The sequence below is a fragment of the Bombina bombina genome, chromosome 3, assembly GCF_027579735.1.
Source record: "Bombina bombina isolate aBomBom1 chromosome 3, aBomBom1.pri, whole genome shotgun sequence".
Taxonomy (NCBI): Eukaryota; Metazoa; Chordata; class Amphibia; order Anura; family Bombinatoridae; genus Bombina; species Bombina bombina.
This window is the reverse complement of record NC_069501.1, coordinates 979,842,824-979,858,558: the sequence shown is the minus strand read 5'-3', so window position 1 is coordinate 979,858,558 and position 15,735 is coordinate 979,842,824.

Genomic DNA, 15,735 nt, shown 5'->3' with positions numbered 1-15,735 from the left:
TCACATTGCACCTAACTTGTAATACCAGTGCACATTTACGTGCACTAGTATTACTGAGTGGAGCGTAAAGTGAAAGCACAATTTGCGCTTCAATTGTAATCTTTGCTAGTATGTTTTGGAAATATGGTTTAGGATCAGAGTATGTTAGCAAGCCTGGGTGTTTTAGTGCACCAGAACTCACGTTCATGAGAGCGTGTTCCAGTTTACCATTTCAATAATGTAGGCTCAAACACTCTCATGAACAAGTTTGGACTTGGCTTTCATGGAAGCACTTCCCTTAGAAAACCTGGTCCCAATGATGCAATTTCATTTAAGGGTCTCCTAGTCAAATACAATGTTACAAGGTAGCGGGGTTCACAATTTTCAGTTTAAGTAATATTAAAATTCAGTATAAGAAGATAAGTCTTTTCAATAAAAACATGTTTGACCCAATCTTATTTTCAGTTTACTCCAAAATGGAAATGGTGCTTTTATATATAGAAATAGAAAAATGGTGCACAATCCGCCCATCAAATGCATTCAGATGGTTTAGCAGCGGTGTGGATGGAAACATATTAAAATAGGTTCCCTGTAAGTCGTGATTGTGCGATCCCTATATAAAACCCAATTTAAAAGATGTCAGTACTGTTAGTGGCAATCATGACAGTGCGAGTAGGACTTGCAATCAAATATTATAATAAAACTTAAAAACACAGCATTTGTAAATGTTGGGATCCGGAAGTGACTTTTCCTGCAGATACCCTTAGCTGTACATGATATCACGTATTCAACAAATATACATAAGTATATGTACCTATACATCTGGAAATGTCTGCCCTGTCCACTATATACAGCCTCTCCAATAGCGATGAATGGAGCTTTAATGAATCAATACTTGTATGTATGGTAATAGATCTCTACAATTTCTCTTGTGGCCATTTCAGAGTGTTTCACACATGTACAAGATAATACACTGTTTATAATTGTAACGTTGCCCAAAATACCCTTTTGAGGGCATATCTAGTGACTAGATGTTTCTAATTTGAAAATACAAAACTGGCCTCGAAATGGATTGTGTTTTTCAAGAACTTCTCAGTCCCATATAAGAAATAGGACTTTTATTAATGATCTGAAAAACAGTTTGCATGTGCAGAAAGAGTAGAAAATGCGTGATTGTGATTGGGCCCAGATTATGAGTGATGCATTGGAGCCCTTTGCAGTCAAGTAGCTGAAAACATTAAAATGTATGCAATATTCATATTTAATAAAGTGTTATACTGTGTTTTTAGTGTAAATATTTCACATTCTAATGTTCTTTACATAGGGGAAAATTATTAAAGAATTTATAAAAAGATTTTCCCATATATATCTGTATATATCTATATAATAATCTATCTATATTTTACCAAAATACCATCAGATATATAAAGAACGTAACAACTATAAACAGACAAACATGGAGCGCAAAAGGAAAACGGAAAATATTATGGTGTAGTATGTTCAATAAAAATGTGATTTATTACATAAATAGAGACAAACAAACTCACAAGTGTGACCTCAATCGACATGAAGTATAGTATAGGCGTTAGAGTAGGTTCTCCTACTACACACAGTAGCACTCCTTTTTGTGTTCTACAATCTGGATTTGTCTATGACACCAGACCTCAACTGTACACTGGGGGACGTTTTAAAGACAAGATCTTCTGCTCCAAGAGTAGGTCCCCTTTTCCTGAATGGCACGGCCCATGTAGCCGGCAACGGATCTGAGCCAAAACAGGAAGCACTAACGTCACAATGAGACGCATTGTTTTTACAACATTCAGAGAATGTAAGGATCTCTCCAAATAATTCTTAGGATTAGGACACAAAGAGGCCAATTTAACAAAATGTCTGTCGGACCTGATCTAACAGTGCGGATCAGGTCCGACAGACATCGCTGAATGCGGAGAGCAATGCCGTCCCTTGCAGACTCGCGGCCAATGGGCCACCAGCAGGGAGGTGTCAATCAACCTGATCGTACTCGATCGGGTTGTATTGTGGTGATTCCTGTCCGCCTTATCAGAGCAGGCGGACAGGGTTATGGAGCAGCGGTCTTTAGACTCGCCAGAAACACAGGCCCTCAAGCTCCATACGGAGCTTGATAAATGGGCCTCTAAGAGGGAACACAATTTCCCTATTAATGTTGTTAGAATTCACAACTTTAAAAATTTAAATGAAGTCCGCAAAACTGCCTTATCCTGATGGAAAATCAGAAAAGGAGACTCGCAAAAAAGAGCAGATAATTCGGAAACTCTTCTGGCAGAAGAGATAGCCAAAAGGAACAACACTTTCCAAGAAAGTAGTTTAATATCCAAAGAATGCATAGGCTCAAAAGGACGACCATGTAAAGCCTTCAAACCCAAATTAAGACTTAAGGAGGAAAGATTGATTTAATGACAGACTTGATATGAACCAAAGCCTGTGCAAAACAGCGAATATCAGGAAGCTTAGCAATCTTTCTGTGAAATAAAACACAGAGAGCAGAGATTTTTCCCTTCAAAGAACTTGCAGACAAACCTTTATCCAAACCATCCTGAAGAAACGTAAAATCCTAGGAATTCTAAAAGAATGCCAAGAGAATTTATGAGAACACCATGAAATATAAGTCTTCCAAACTCGATAATCTTCGTAGAAACAGATTTACGAGCCTGTAACATAGTATCAATCACTGAGTCAGAGAAACCTCTATGACTAAGCACTAAGCCTTCAAGTTCCATACCTTCAAATTTAATGATTTGAGATCCTGATGAAAAAACAGTCTTTGAGACAGAAGATCTGGTCTTAAAGGATCTAACCACCAAGTCAGAGAAAGTCGAACATTGGTATTTAAGGATATTAATTGTGATATCCTTGTATAATCCCTGCACCATTGATTCAGCATAAAAAGCTGAAGAGGTCTCATATGAAAACGAGCAAAGGGGATCGCGTCCGATACTGCAGTCATGAGACCTAAAACTTCCATGCACATAGCCACTGAAGGGAATTATTGAGACTGAAGGTTTTGACAAGCTGAAACTAGTTTCATTCGTCTCCTGTCTGTTAGAGACAGAGTCATGGACACTGAATCTATCTGTAAACCTAAAAAGATGACCCTTGTCTGAGGAATCAAGGAACTTTTCGGTAAATTGATCCTCCAACCATGTCTTTGAAGAAAAAACACTAGTTGATTTGTGTGAAATTCGGCAGAATGTAAAGACTGAACTAGTACCAAGATATCGTCCAAATAAGGAAACACTGCAATACCCTGTTCTCTGATTACAGAGAGTAGGGCACCGAGAACCTTCAAAAAACATTCTTGGAGCTGTCGCTAGGCCAAATGGAAGAGCGACAAATTGATAATGCTTGTCTAGAAAAGAGAATCTCAGAAATCGATAGTGGTCTGGATGAATCGGAATATGAAGATATGCATCCTGTAAGTCTATCGTAGACATATAATGACCTTGCTAAACAAAAAGCAGAATAGTCCTTATAGTCATCATTTTGAAAATGGCCACTCTTACAAAACAATTCAAAATTTTCAGATCCAGAACTGGCCTGAATGAATTTTCTTTCTTTGGGACAATGAATAGATTTAAATAAAACCCCAGACCCTGATCCTGAAACGGAACTGGTATGATTACCCCTGAAAGCTCTAGATCTGAAACACACTTCAGAAAAGCCTGAGTTTCACTAGATTTGCTGGAATGTGTGAGAGAAAAATTCTTCTCACAGGAGATCTTACACTGAATCCTTTTCGATACCCTTGAGAGACAATACTCTGAATCTACTGATTTTGGACAGAATCTGCACAAATGTTTTGGAAAATTTTTAATCTGCCCCCCACCAGCGGAACTGGAATGAGGGCCGCACCTTCATGCAGATTTGAGGGATGGCTTTGGTTTCTTAAAAGGCTTGGATTTATTCTAACTTGAAGAAGATTTCCAATTGGAACCAGATTCTTTGGGGGAAGGATTGGCTTTCTGTTCCTTATTCTGTCGAAAAGACCGAAAACAATTAGAAGCTTTAGATTTACCCTTAGATCTTTTATCCTGAGGTAAAAAAAACTCCCTTCCCCCCAGTGACAGTTGAAATAATTGAATCCAACTGAGAACCAAATAAACTGTTACCTTGGAAAGAAAGAGATAGTAATCTAGACTTAGATACCATGTCAGCATTCCAATATTTGAGCCACAAAGCTCCTCTAGCTAAAATAGTTAAAGACATAGATTTAACATAAATTTTGATGATATCAAAAATAGCATCACAGATAAAATAATTAGCATGTTGAAGCAAGCGAACAATGCTAAACAAATCAGAATCTGTTTCCTGTTGCTCTAAGCTTTCTAACCAAAAAGTTGATGCAGCTGCAACATCAGCCATAGATATAGCAGGCCTAAGAATATAGCCAGAAAATAAATAAGCTTTCCTTAGATAAGATTCAAGTTTCCTATCTAAAGGATCCTTAAAAGAAGTACTATCTTCCATAGGAATAGTAGAACATTTGGCAAGAGTAGAGATAGCCCCATCAACTTTGGGGATTTTTTCCCAAAACTCCAATCTAGCTGCTGGCAAAGACAACTTTTTAAACCTAGAAGAAGGAATAAAAGAAGTACCAGGCCTATCCCATTCCTTTGAAATCATATCACAAATAGCATCAGGAACTGGAAAAACCTCTGGAGTAACCACAGGAGTTTTATAAACAGAATTTAAACGTTTACTAGTTTTAGTATCAAGAGGAATAGATTCCTCAATATCCAAAGTAATCAACACCTCTTTTAACAAGGAACGTATATACTCCATCTTAAAGAGATAAGTAGATTTGTCAGAGTCAATATCTGAGGTAGGATCTTCTGAATCAGATAGGTCCTCATTAGAGAAGGATAACTCAGTATATTGTCGGTCATTTGAAATTTTATCAACTTTATAAGAAGTTTTAAAAGACCTTTTTACGTTTATTAGAAGGTGGAATAGCAGACAAAGCCTTCTGAATCGCATCAGCAATAAAATCTTTTATATTCACAGGGATATCATGTACATTAGATGTTGAAGGAACAACAGGCATTGTACTAGTGCTGATGGATACATTCTCTGCATGTAAAGGTTTATCATGACAACTATTACATACTACAGCTGGAGATATAATCTCCGCTAACTTACAACAAATACACTTAGCTTTGGTAGAACTATTATCAGGCAGCAGGGTTCCAACAGTCGTTTCTGAGACATAATCAGATTGAGACATCTTGCAAATGTAAGAGAAAAAACAACATATAAAGCAAAATTATTAATTTCCTTATATGGCAGTTTCAGGAATTTATTAATGTGCGAGCGGACATGATCCGATATTGTGGATCATATCCGCTGCACATCAAAAAATGCAGACAGCATACGCTCTCTGCATCTATCATTGCACCAGCAGTTCTTGTGAACTGCTGGTGCAATGCCACCCCCTGTAGATTCACGGCCAATCGGCCGCTAGCAGGGGGTGTCAATCTACCCGATCTTATTCAATGTTGATTTCTGACGATGTCTGTCCGCGGCCTCAGAGCAGGCGGACAGGTTATGGAGCAGCGGTCTTTAGACCGCTGCTTCATAATTTCTGTTTCGGAAACACGGGGCATCAAGCTCCGTACGGAGCTTGATAAATATGCCCCATTGAGTGAACCTTTGAATTTATTAACTTGTAGATCCTTTTTTTAGCAGCAACAACCAACACCAAACATTTCCTTTAGCTGCTTATAAAACTTGCACAACATTGAGGATTCATTTTGGACCATTTGTCTCTATGAATCTGTTTCAGTTCAGTTCTATTGAAAGTCTTGTTAATGTGTCAACTATCCTTTCTGTGAAGAAGTGTTTACCAAATTACTTCTGAACCTGTTTTCAACTTGAGATCATGGCTGTTGAAGCATGACCCAAAAACCATCAAATTCTTCTCTGATCGCTCTTTCATCTTCAGAAACATTAGCATACATTAGACAAGACAGGGGAGTGCTCTGTTGCTCTGCTTAGTTATCCAGTAGACATGGACATCTTTGTTGCCTTATCAGACTTTTGCCCTTTATTTAATAACTAAAATCCCCTTTGAAATATTAGAATTCCAAATATTTATGTGGAGATAATGCATTTGTTTCACTGTTTATTTTGTCCCCAATTTTAAACTGCTCCATATAATACAGCTGTGAAATAATTATAGATTTGGCTAAGATTAGTGCTGAAGGCATTATGAGATTACACTAGAAGATATTTAATGAAGCAATGACTTCCAAACAGTAGGCAAAATAATTAAAATGAGAAACTTGCCAATCTATTTGGCTGCATTTGATAAACCTTTGCTAGCTAACGGTACTCAACACTGTTTTTATTTCAACAATAGCTTTAGAATTTTACAGTAGCATTATCTTTGTTTCATATTACAATATACTCTGCTCTTTTCAGTCATAATGACTTTCTGACTGATAGAAAGAGGTTTAGGGCGAGATTACAAGTGGCACGGCAAATCTAAATTTTTCGTTAGCGAAAACACTTGCAGCTAAATGCTTTTTGTGCTTTTCAGGATCCGTTTGTATTACAAGTTGAAAAAAATTATTATTTTGCGCTAGCGGTAGCCCGTGAAGCACAAACATTAATAGCGGAGTTTTCAAGTGCATGTCAATGAAGAAAAAAAGTTGGAAAAAAACCCCTACCCTAACACACTACCATAAGCCGGTAGCCTAATAACACCTAATCCGCCATCTCCCCACATCGCAAACACTAAATAAAACTGTTAACCTCTAAACCGCCATGCTACCACAATGCAAACTACCTAAATAAACTGTTAACCCCTAAACCGCCATTCCCACATAATGCCAAATATCTAAATAAACTTTTAACCCCTAAACCGCCATCCTCCCACATCGCAAACTAAATAAACTATTAACCCCTAAACCACCATCCGCCCATTGCAAACTATCTAAATAATCTATTAACCCCTAAACTGCCATCCCCCCACAATGTAAAGTAATTAGCATCTAAACTCCTTAACTTAACCCCAATTAAAATACCCATAAATTAACAAAGAAATATTCTAACCACCTTAAAATAAATAAAAACTTACCTGTAAAATTAAATTAAAAACTAAGCTTATCCTAAAAAAAAACCCTACCATTACAAAAAATAAAAAATACTACCATTACAAAAATAAAAAACCCTAACATTACAAAAAATAAAAAAATCTACCCTTACAAAAATTTTCAAACGAAATTACCAAATTAAAATAAAATGGTTACCCTTGCATTTCTTTTTTTTTTTTTGTTTATAAATTTTTATTATTTATAAACATAAATACAAATTATATGAAATATTACATATGCACAAAAGTCGATTCACAGGGTAAGGAAACAATTTTGTTTTTCTTTCCCTTTTCCTTTTTAACAATATTGATTCAATAAGTACAATAAGCAGATATATTTTAGAACAAGATTGGAACTCGTTTGCAATATTTTTATATACTTGTCTTATAAAAGGAATGAAGATTAACAAGTTAACATCTTAATCAGTGTACAACAAACAAAAGGCCTGTATATAGCACAAGATAGCTACCCTAAGATAGGAGGTTAGTTCCAAAATACCTCCGGATTAGTTAAACAGAAAAAAAGGGGTGGTTAGGGAGCGCTACTGAAAGCTGCTATACAAAAGAGGGTACATGAATCAATATGTATATAAACACAGAAAGTGGGTGAATGTTAAAAATACAAGTTAATAATATTTAATTTGATAAACACAATAACAACAAATACAAATGGATGTAATAAATATAACTGATGAACACCGGTGGTTTAAAAATTAAAAAAATTAAAAATCAGATAAAAAAGTCTGATAAAAGGAAACAATTGCACTAATGAAGGAGGATATGTCTCTTGGTTAAAAACAAAATGTAAGTGAATCTGTGGCACAGTGAACAGTCAATAGACACTTGGCAATGCTGTGTTGGAAATTAGAATGTCTCTAGAATGTGATTGAGTCTGAGACAGGATGAATGAACAGTCAAATAAGCAGTTGGTAACACAATGTAGTTTAAGAAGTGACTCACCCAGAATACGAAGCCTATTTTGAAAAAGTGCTTCTCCGTGTAATGAGGTAAATTGGATTGGTATCCACGTTTAGAACCCCTTTTTTCAGAGATAAAGTTACCTTAACGGTGAACAGAGAGAGGCCCAAGGTGTATCCAGGTTGATATTCGTTCCTCTGCGTGTGTGGGGGTCACGTGACAGTACTCCAACCAATCAGAGTCACGGATTACCGGGTGGTCTGCGTAACAATGGTGTTTGCAAATCCAGGTTGCAACAAGTGAACCAAGCGTATACTGAATTTCGTAACTATGTTACAATTCAAATAAGGCTATTTCATTGAAGTTATAAACGATGTCACAGAGCGCTCTGTATAATAATCCTCAATTATAAGCCATTCAAGTGGTGCAAATCAACGCGTTTCAGCTTGTATAGCCTTTTTCAAGATGAATTCTAAATGCTCACAGATCACTTTTATTAGGGAACAATTGCTCCGACGACTCCTTTTTTTGTGTGCTCATTTCCCATGTTCTTTTTAAAGAGACATGACTTTGTATATAGCCAACATGGTAATGATGGATGATTTTGTTAGCAAGGTTATTTGGTACACTTATACATAAAAAACTTTTTTTATTTAAACTATGCAGAAGGATATGTTTAATACTTTAAAGTATACAATAACCTTGTAAAGCACAAATTAATTGATAATAAATAATAAATAATAAATTGATAATAAAGTGATAATAAATGAAAATAATAAAAATAAGAGGAATAACTAGCCTAAAAAATATAATAAATTAATACAAGTGACAGTGATATATAAATCATAAATATAATTAGCAAACATGTAAAAATATGTCTAAAAATAATATAAGACATATATATAATAGTGATACACATTCTTAGAAAATTCATTGATAATGTGAAGAAATCTACAATGGAAAACTAATAATTGTTACTATATAAAAATATATATATTTTAATTAGAAGCCCTTGTGATCTACATCTTCATGGTCATGAAACTAGCAATAGCTAGATGCTGGAAGAAATAGAAACCTCCTCCTCTATCTCAAGTATTATCCATGACCCATTATATTGGGCAAATGGAACAATACTCCTACAGAGTCCTAGATAAAGCTGACACCTTTCACAAAATATGGTCCCCATGGCTTTCGAAGTTCCCGAATTGGGAAACAACCCGTCTTACCAGTCTACCCACTTAGACCTTTTGACCAGTAATACCCCGCCAAATATATATATATTTTTTTCTCCCCCCTCCATTTCCTCCCCCTCCCTCTCCCCTTCCTATCGGATCACATACTATAGTAACATTCACACTTACAGGTTAACTGTACAGCTCTATTATTAATATCTAATCAAACTCATATATATTTTCGACATAACTACTCAATGCGATCACACATCATACAATCTCCCTTTATGATAAGAAAATGAGACCTTTCTCTGACCTACCGTATAGACCCATGTCGTTGTTCTACAATGATGGATAGACATAGTGTACCGTCATGGAATTGACCTGAATATATATCTTTTATAGTTCATATTCTATTTCTTTGCACATGGTTTATGTCTACCACTTTTGTTTAGTGGTCTTCTTACTGTATTATTTTTGCATATGTCTCAATAAAAAATTTTTAAAAAAATATATATATATATTTTAATTAATATAATTGGAGTGATTATTTATAGTATCTTAGTGATGTGATATAATGTTTGTGTTTTGTGTAGTCTAAAGAATGTATATGTTATATGTGGACTGAAAATAATTCTATTTTTAAAGGTAATTAATGCATGACATAATTTAGATCCAACTCTGCATTTAGACCTAGCGGTTCTAAAGTTTTAGATTTAAATATTAATTCAGCTTCTGCACGTAAAAGTCTCTTATTTAAGTCACCTCCTCTCCAGTTGTTGGTTATTATCTTAATGCCCCAATATTTCAAGCCTTTGGTGTTTTGATTATGAAATTTTTTGAAATGTCTAGATAATAGATGCCCTGTTAAGCTGTGCTCAATATTGAGAAGGTGTTCCCAGATTCTGTCTTTGAGGGGGCGTGAGGTCTCCCCTAAATATTGTTTGTCACATGGACATTGTATCAGGTACACCACATTTCTGTCAGTGCACCTGATACAGTCTTTAATTTCAAAATCTTTTTTAGTGTTACTTGATCTGACTACCTTTGTTTTATTACTGAAGTTACAGGCCTTGCAATTTATACAGGGAAAAAAACCTTTTAGCTTATTGGACATCAGGTCTCTTTCTATGAATTTACCTTTGGAATCTCTAAAAGCACTGGGAGCTAGTATAATTTTTACATTTTTAGCTTTTTTGTATACTATAGCCATTTTTTCTGGCAGTAATTCACCAATAATCAGGTCTCTTTGTAGGATGTACCAATGTTTATTAAAAATAGATCTGATTTGATTATGGTTAATATTATAATCCGTTATGAAGGGAATCCATAAGGAATCTGAATTATTAATATTTTTATTGTTTATATCCTTTCTTGTTAAAAGATCACTTCTATTTTTCTTTCTAGCAATTGTTTTTGCTTCTTTTATTTTTTCTTTATTTTATCCTTTCTCTAGGAATTTTTTCTCTAGGTATAGAGCTTGTTCGTCATAATTTTCTAGTGTAGTACAAGTTTTTCTTATTCTAGTAAATTGATTGGGAAGGATGTTCTCAATCCATTTCTTATAATGACAGCTATTATTATGTACATAATTGCTTGATTCTACTTCTTTGAAATGTATTTTTGTATGAATTTCTTGGTTAATAATTTAAATTTTCATATCTAAATAGCTTAAATCTTGTTTGCTAAATTCATATGTGAAATTCAGGCTGAAGGTATTAGTACTTAAATCTTCTATTAATAGTTCGAATAGTTCTCTGATTGGTTGGAGTACTGCCACGTGACCCCACACACGCCGAGGAACGAATATCAACCTGGATACACCTTGGGCCTCTCTCTGTTCACCGTTAAGGTAACTTTATCTCTGAAAAAAGGGGTTCTAAACGTGGATACCAATCCAATTTACCTCAATACACAGTGAAGCACTTTTTCAAAATAGGCTTCGTATTCTGGGTGAGTCACTTCTTAAACTACATTGCGTTACCAACTGCTTATTTGACTGTTCATTCATCCTGTCTCAGACTCAATCACATTCTAGAGACATTCTAATTTCCAACACAGCGTTGCTAAGTGTCTATTGACTGTTCACTGTGACACAGATTCACTTACATTTTGTTTTTAAACAAGAGACATATCCTCCTTCATTAGTGCAATTGTTTCTTTTTATCAGACTTTATCTGATTTTTCATTTTTTTTATTTTTTTATTTTTAAACCACCGGTGGTCATCAGTTATATTTATTACATCCATTTGCATTTGTTGTTATTGTGTTTATCAAATTAAATATTATTAACTTGTATTTTTAACATTCACCCACTTTCTGTGTTTATATACATATTGATTCATGTACCCTCTTTTGTAAAGCAGCTTTCAGTAGCGCTCCCTAACCACCCCTTTTTCTCTGTTTAACATCGTAATCAGTAACACAATCACAATATCTTCCATCTTTTGGTTCTTCCCCTACTTAAGTTTCTATCCTGGGCTAAAGAAAGAAAGAGAGAGAGAGAGAGAGAGAGAGAGAGAGAGAGAGAGAGAGAGAGAGAGAGAGAGAAAGAGAGAGAGAGAAAAAAAAAAGAAAAAGAATACTTTAGTGATATCTCTCTTCCCACTCCCCTTCACAACCTCTCCTCCCCAGATCAATGGAGGTTTTGCCTCCATTCGTCCTCATCCACACAGACTATCTGCTTTATTCGATTTTTATATTCAGGTCCCATGCATTCTTTAAATTTCCCCCATAATTTGACGTAGTCATTTAATCTTTTTGTTTTGTAGATCTTATAATCATAAGCTTCCAATATTACTTTAGATAGCAGATTTTTGACTTGATTAATTAAGGGAATTTTCTTTTTAATCCAGTTATTGAAAATCAGAACTCTAACCCTTAAAGACAGTAGTCTGAGTAAATTTTGTATAGGGTTTCCATAGTGAATTGGTGGTAATAAAAATTATATTTTCTATCCCAAGAGGGATTTTTATATCTAGATTTCTTGAAAGGAAGTAACCCATTTTTTTCCCAAAAAATTCCGTGTAGGGGACTCGTACAAAAGATGTTGACCCTTTTACTCGGTACTTACTTAATATAAAACACAACACCAAAATGGGTTACAAAGGCTGCAGCTTTTATTTATGAACATATACAACCAGTAATCATGAATCAACGTTTAAAACCAAACACAGGGCTTGCCCATAGCAGTCGCATACTCTCCATTATCCAACTCAATACCCACCAACCTCTCTCCTGACCATCCAGGAGGTACCCATAACTGCTATCCCCTAGGCAAGCACCCCGCCAAAGGCAAAGGCACACTGCCGAGCCCCGACAACCAACTCCAAGGCCTTTGCAACCCCTTCTTTTAGATTGAAATTAAATAAATGCATCCCAACCTTGTTTAAGTGAACCCCACCTCGAAGGAAGAAACAACTACCTGAATCTCCCTCAAACTCTACATGCTGTAACGACAGCCCCCCAACCTTTTAACAAAAGAGCTCATCATCCTGTTAACCTTCCTTCAAGATGTATCCAATCTCTTTACATCCCAAGCAGACCTCCAGGCTAACCTTGGCTCAATTTCTGACCACAAAATCACTAAACCCGGAAAAAGATCCAACAATCTCCTAACATCCCTCTTCATTCCATCCACTAAGCCTTTTTGTGATACAAACCCCAGATCATTTCCCCCAACATGAATTAACAATATATCGGGTGGGTGGAACAAGCGAGCATACTCTACTACTCTCACCAGCAACTGATCCCACCTTATGCCTCTCAGACCCAGCCATCAGATGCAGACCTCCTCTGGTGACCACCCCATCTGCACCCCACACTCCTTAACTGCAGCCACCTTCCTCGCCCAGAATATGTATGAATGGCCCATTAGCCAACAGTGAACCAGATCTGTGTAAACAAAAGGGAACAACAACACTGCATTAACAGCTAAACCAAGGCTGGTCTAATATACGACATATAACTCTTAGAAAACCACCTCCCAATTTTCTTGATCCCTGCCCCTTCTATCCCCAGAGCATGAGCCTCTGTAGCTGCCCCTATCCTAAACGAGTGTGTCCCAAACTCTCTTGCTTCCAATCCTACCATTCCGACACACCTCCTAAAAAACTGCCATAAACTGAAATTGTGACAAGGATGTCCCATCCATGTGAATGAACAAGGGACCTGGAATCTGAGGCCTCAAGTCCGTGTAATCTTTAAACCCTTGAACTGGGCAACATGCCCCCCATGGCCCTCAACGTTATCTGACCACCCCTCCCTGTCTGATCAGTTTTTGACTTTCTCAGCCAAATCGTCAGTGCCCCTCCACACACTGACACGTCCACCATCTGGATCCCACCTCTATCTCTTCTGTTCTTTCCCACCAACTCTGATACTCTGAAGGCCCCAAAAAAGGCCACTACAAAAACCAACCTAAAAAGTTTCAACTCAAACTCTGAAGAACAAACATATCGTAACTTTCCCACTATCCTCCTTAGAACCGCAAAAAACACAGGTCTTCTGCCGTATTGTGCCTTCTTCCCTCAACTCCTTGCTGCCGACCTTACCATGAAACGTTTAGACATCTTCTAGCCCCATGAGTTGAAAAAGAAACGCCAATGCAGCTAATCTTCTCTTGACCATGGATCTTGAAACCCCCTTTTGTTTCCATTCCTCCATCCAGTCCAGGATGGCCCTTACTCTGTCCTCTGCCGATTGGACCACACCCCAACCCTGTAAGACACAAAACAACAACATCCATACCTGACTGTAGGACCTCCACGTTCCCAGAGCTACCGCTCCCCTCACCATGTTCATCCTGCTATGAATGCTCTCTCCCATAGCGACTCCGGACACTGTTGCCCAATCTCCTCCGCTTCTGGAGCCAGGCACCAAAAACGATCCCACTGCAAACGGGAAAGAGCATCAGCCACATTGTTCTCCTTACCTGGCACATGCACAGCACAAAAAAGAACATTACATTTTAAGCATTTTAAAACAAACAAACGCAATAAATGAACTACCGGCAAGGAAGAAGCCGACAATCGGTTGAGGGCCAACACCACGCCCATGTTATCCGAATGAAAGCTCAATCTGCCAGCAAGTGCGGCCATACTTCCAGAGCCACCACCAACGGGAACAACTCCAAGTAAACCAGATTTTTTGTCAACCCTTCCTGAACCCAAAGCTTCGGCCATTGTCCCACACACCACTTACCCTGCAGATAGGCTCCAAATCCCGTTGCTCCCGCTGCCTCTGTGTACAAATGGAGCTCTGCCTCTGCCAAAACCACGTCTTGAACCAAAGCCTTCCCATTAAATTATTTAAAAAATTGTTTCCAAATCACCAGATCTTCCTTGAGCTCCGATTTGAGCTGAATCCTGAGAGATGGTTCTTTTGCTCCTGCCGTCGCTAGTGACAATTTCCTCGTGAAAATCCTTCCAACCGGAATAATCCTACACGTAAAATTGAACTTGCCGATTAAGGACTGTAGCTCTTTCAACCTGAACTTTGGCTTCCCCAATGCACTCTCAATTGTCGCCAGAAGATCCCCCACTTTATCTGCCAGTAAACTACACTCCATCCAGACCGTGTCCAGTTGAATCCCCAGAAAACTCAGGCATGTGGAGGGGCCCTCCGTCTTTTCCGCCGCCACCGGAATCCCAAACTTGTCCGCCACCTGCATGAACGTCCTCAACAGCAGTTCACAATCCCCAGAACCCTCCGAGCCCACAAACAAAAAATCATCTAAATAGTGAACCACTGACTCTACCCCGGACAGCTGTCGAACTACCCACTCCACAAAAGAACTGAATTTCTCTAAATATGAACAGGAGATAGAGCAGCCCATCAGCAAACACAGGTCTATGAAATACGATCCGTCAAAGACACAATCCAACAAGTGATGACACCGTGGGTGTACTGGCAACAACCTAAAGGCTGCCTCCACATCTATCTTTCCCATTCTTGCCCCCGACCCTGCTGCCCGAACTAGATCTATTGCCCTGTCAAATGATGCATAACGGACCACTGCCAATTCCGGATCGATCCCATCATTTACCAAAGCCCCTTTTGGGTAAGATAAGTGATGGATCATCCTGAATTGCCCCGCCACCTTCTTGGGAACGACACCCAATGGGGAAACCCTTAAATTATCCATCAGGATCTCCCTAAATGACCCGCCATTCTCCCCAACGCTACTTCCTTCCCCAATTTACTCCTCACCACCTCCGGGAACAACCTTGTCGATTTTAAATTCCCTTTTGCCCTAAAACCCTCTTTCTCTTCAAACAGTATCCAAAACCCCAAACTAAAGCTGGTAAGCAACAGCTCTGCATCCATCCTTCCCCTCTTCCCCCTAGCGTACCGTTTTAACCATGGTACCATCTCTGCGACCTTCACCGGGGTCCGCACCCTGTGTAACCACGTCCCCAGGCTTAGCCAGCACTCTCCCTCTCTTAAAGCATTTTGAGAAGGCGTGTGCCCCCCCCACAACCCGAGCATTCATGCTTATACTTACATGCTCCCCCGAATCTACACTGTCCATCATTG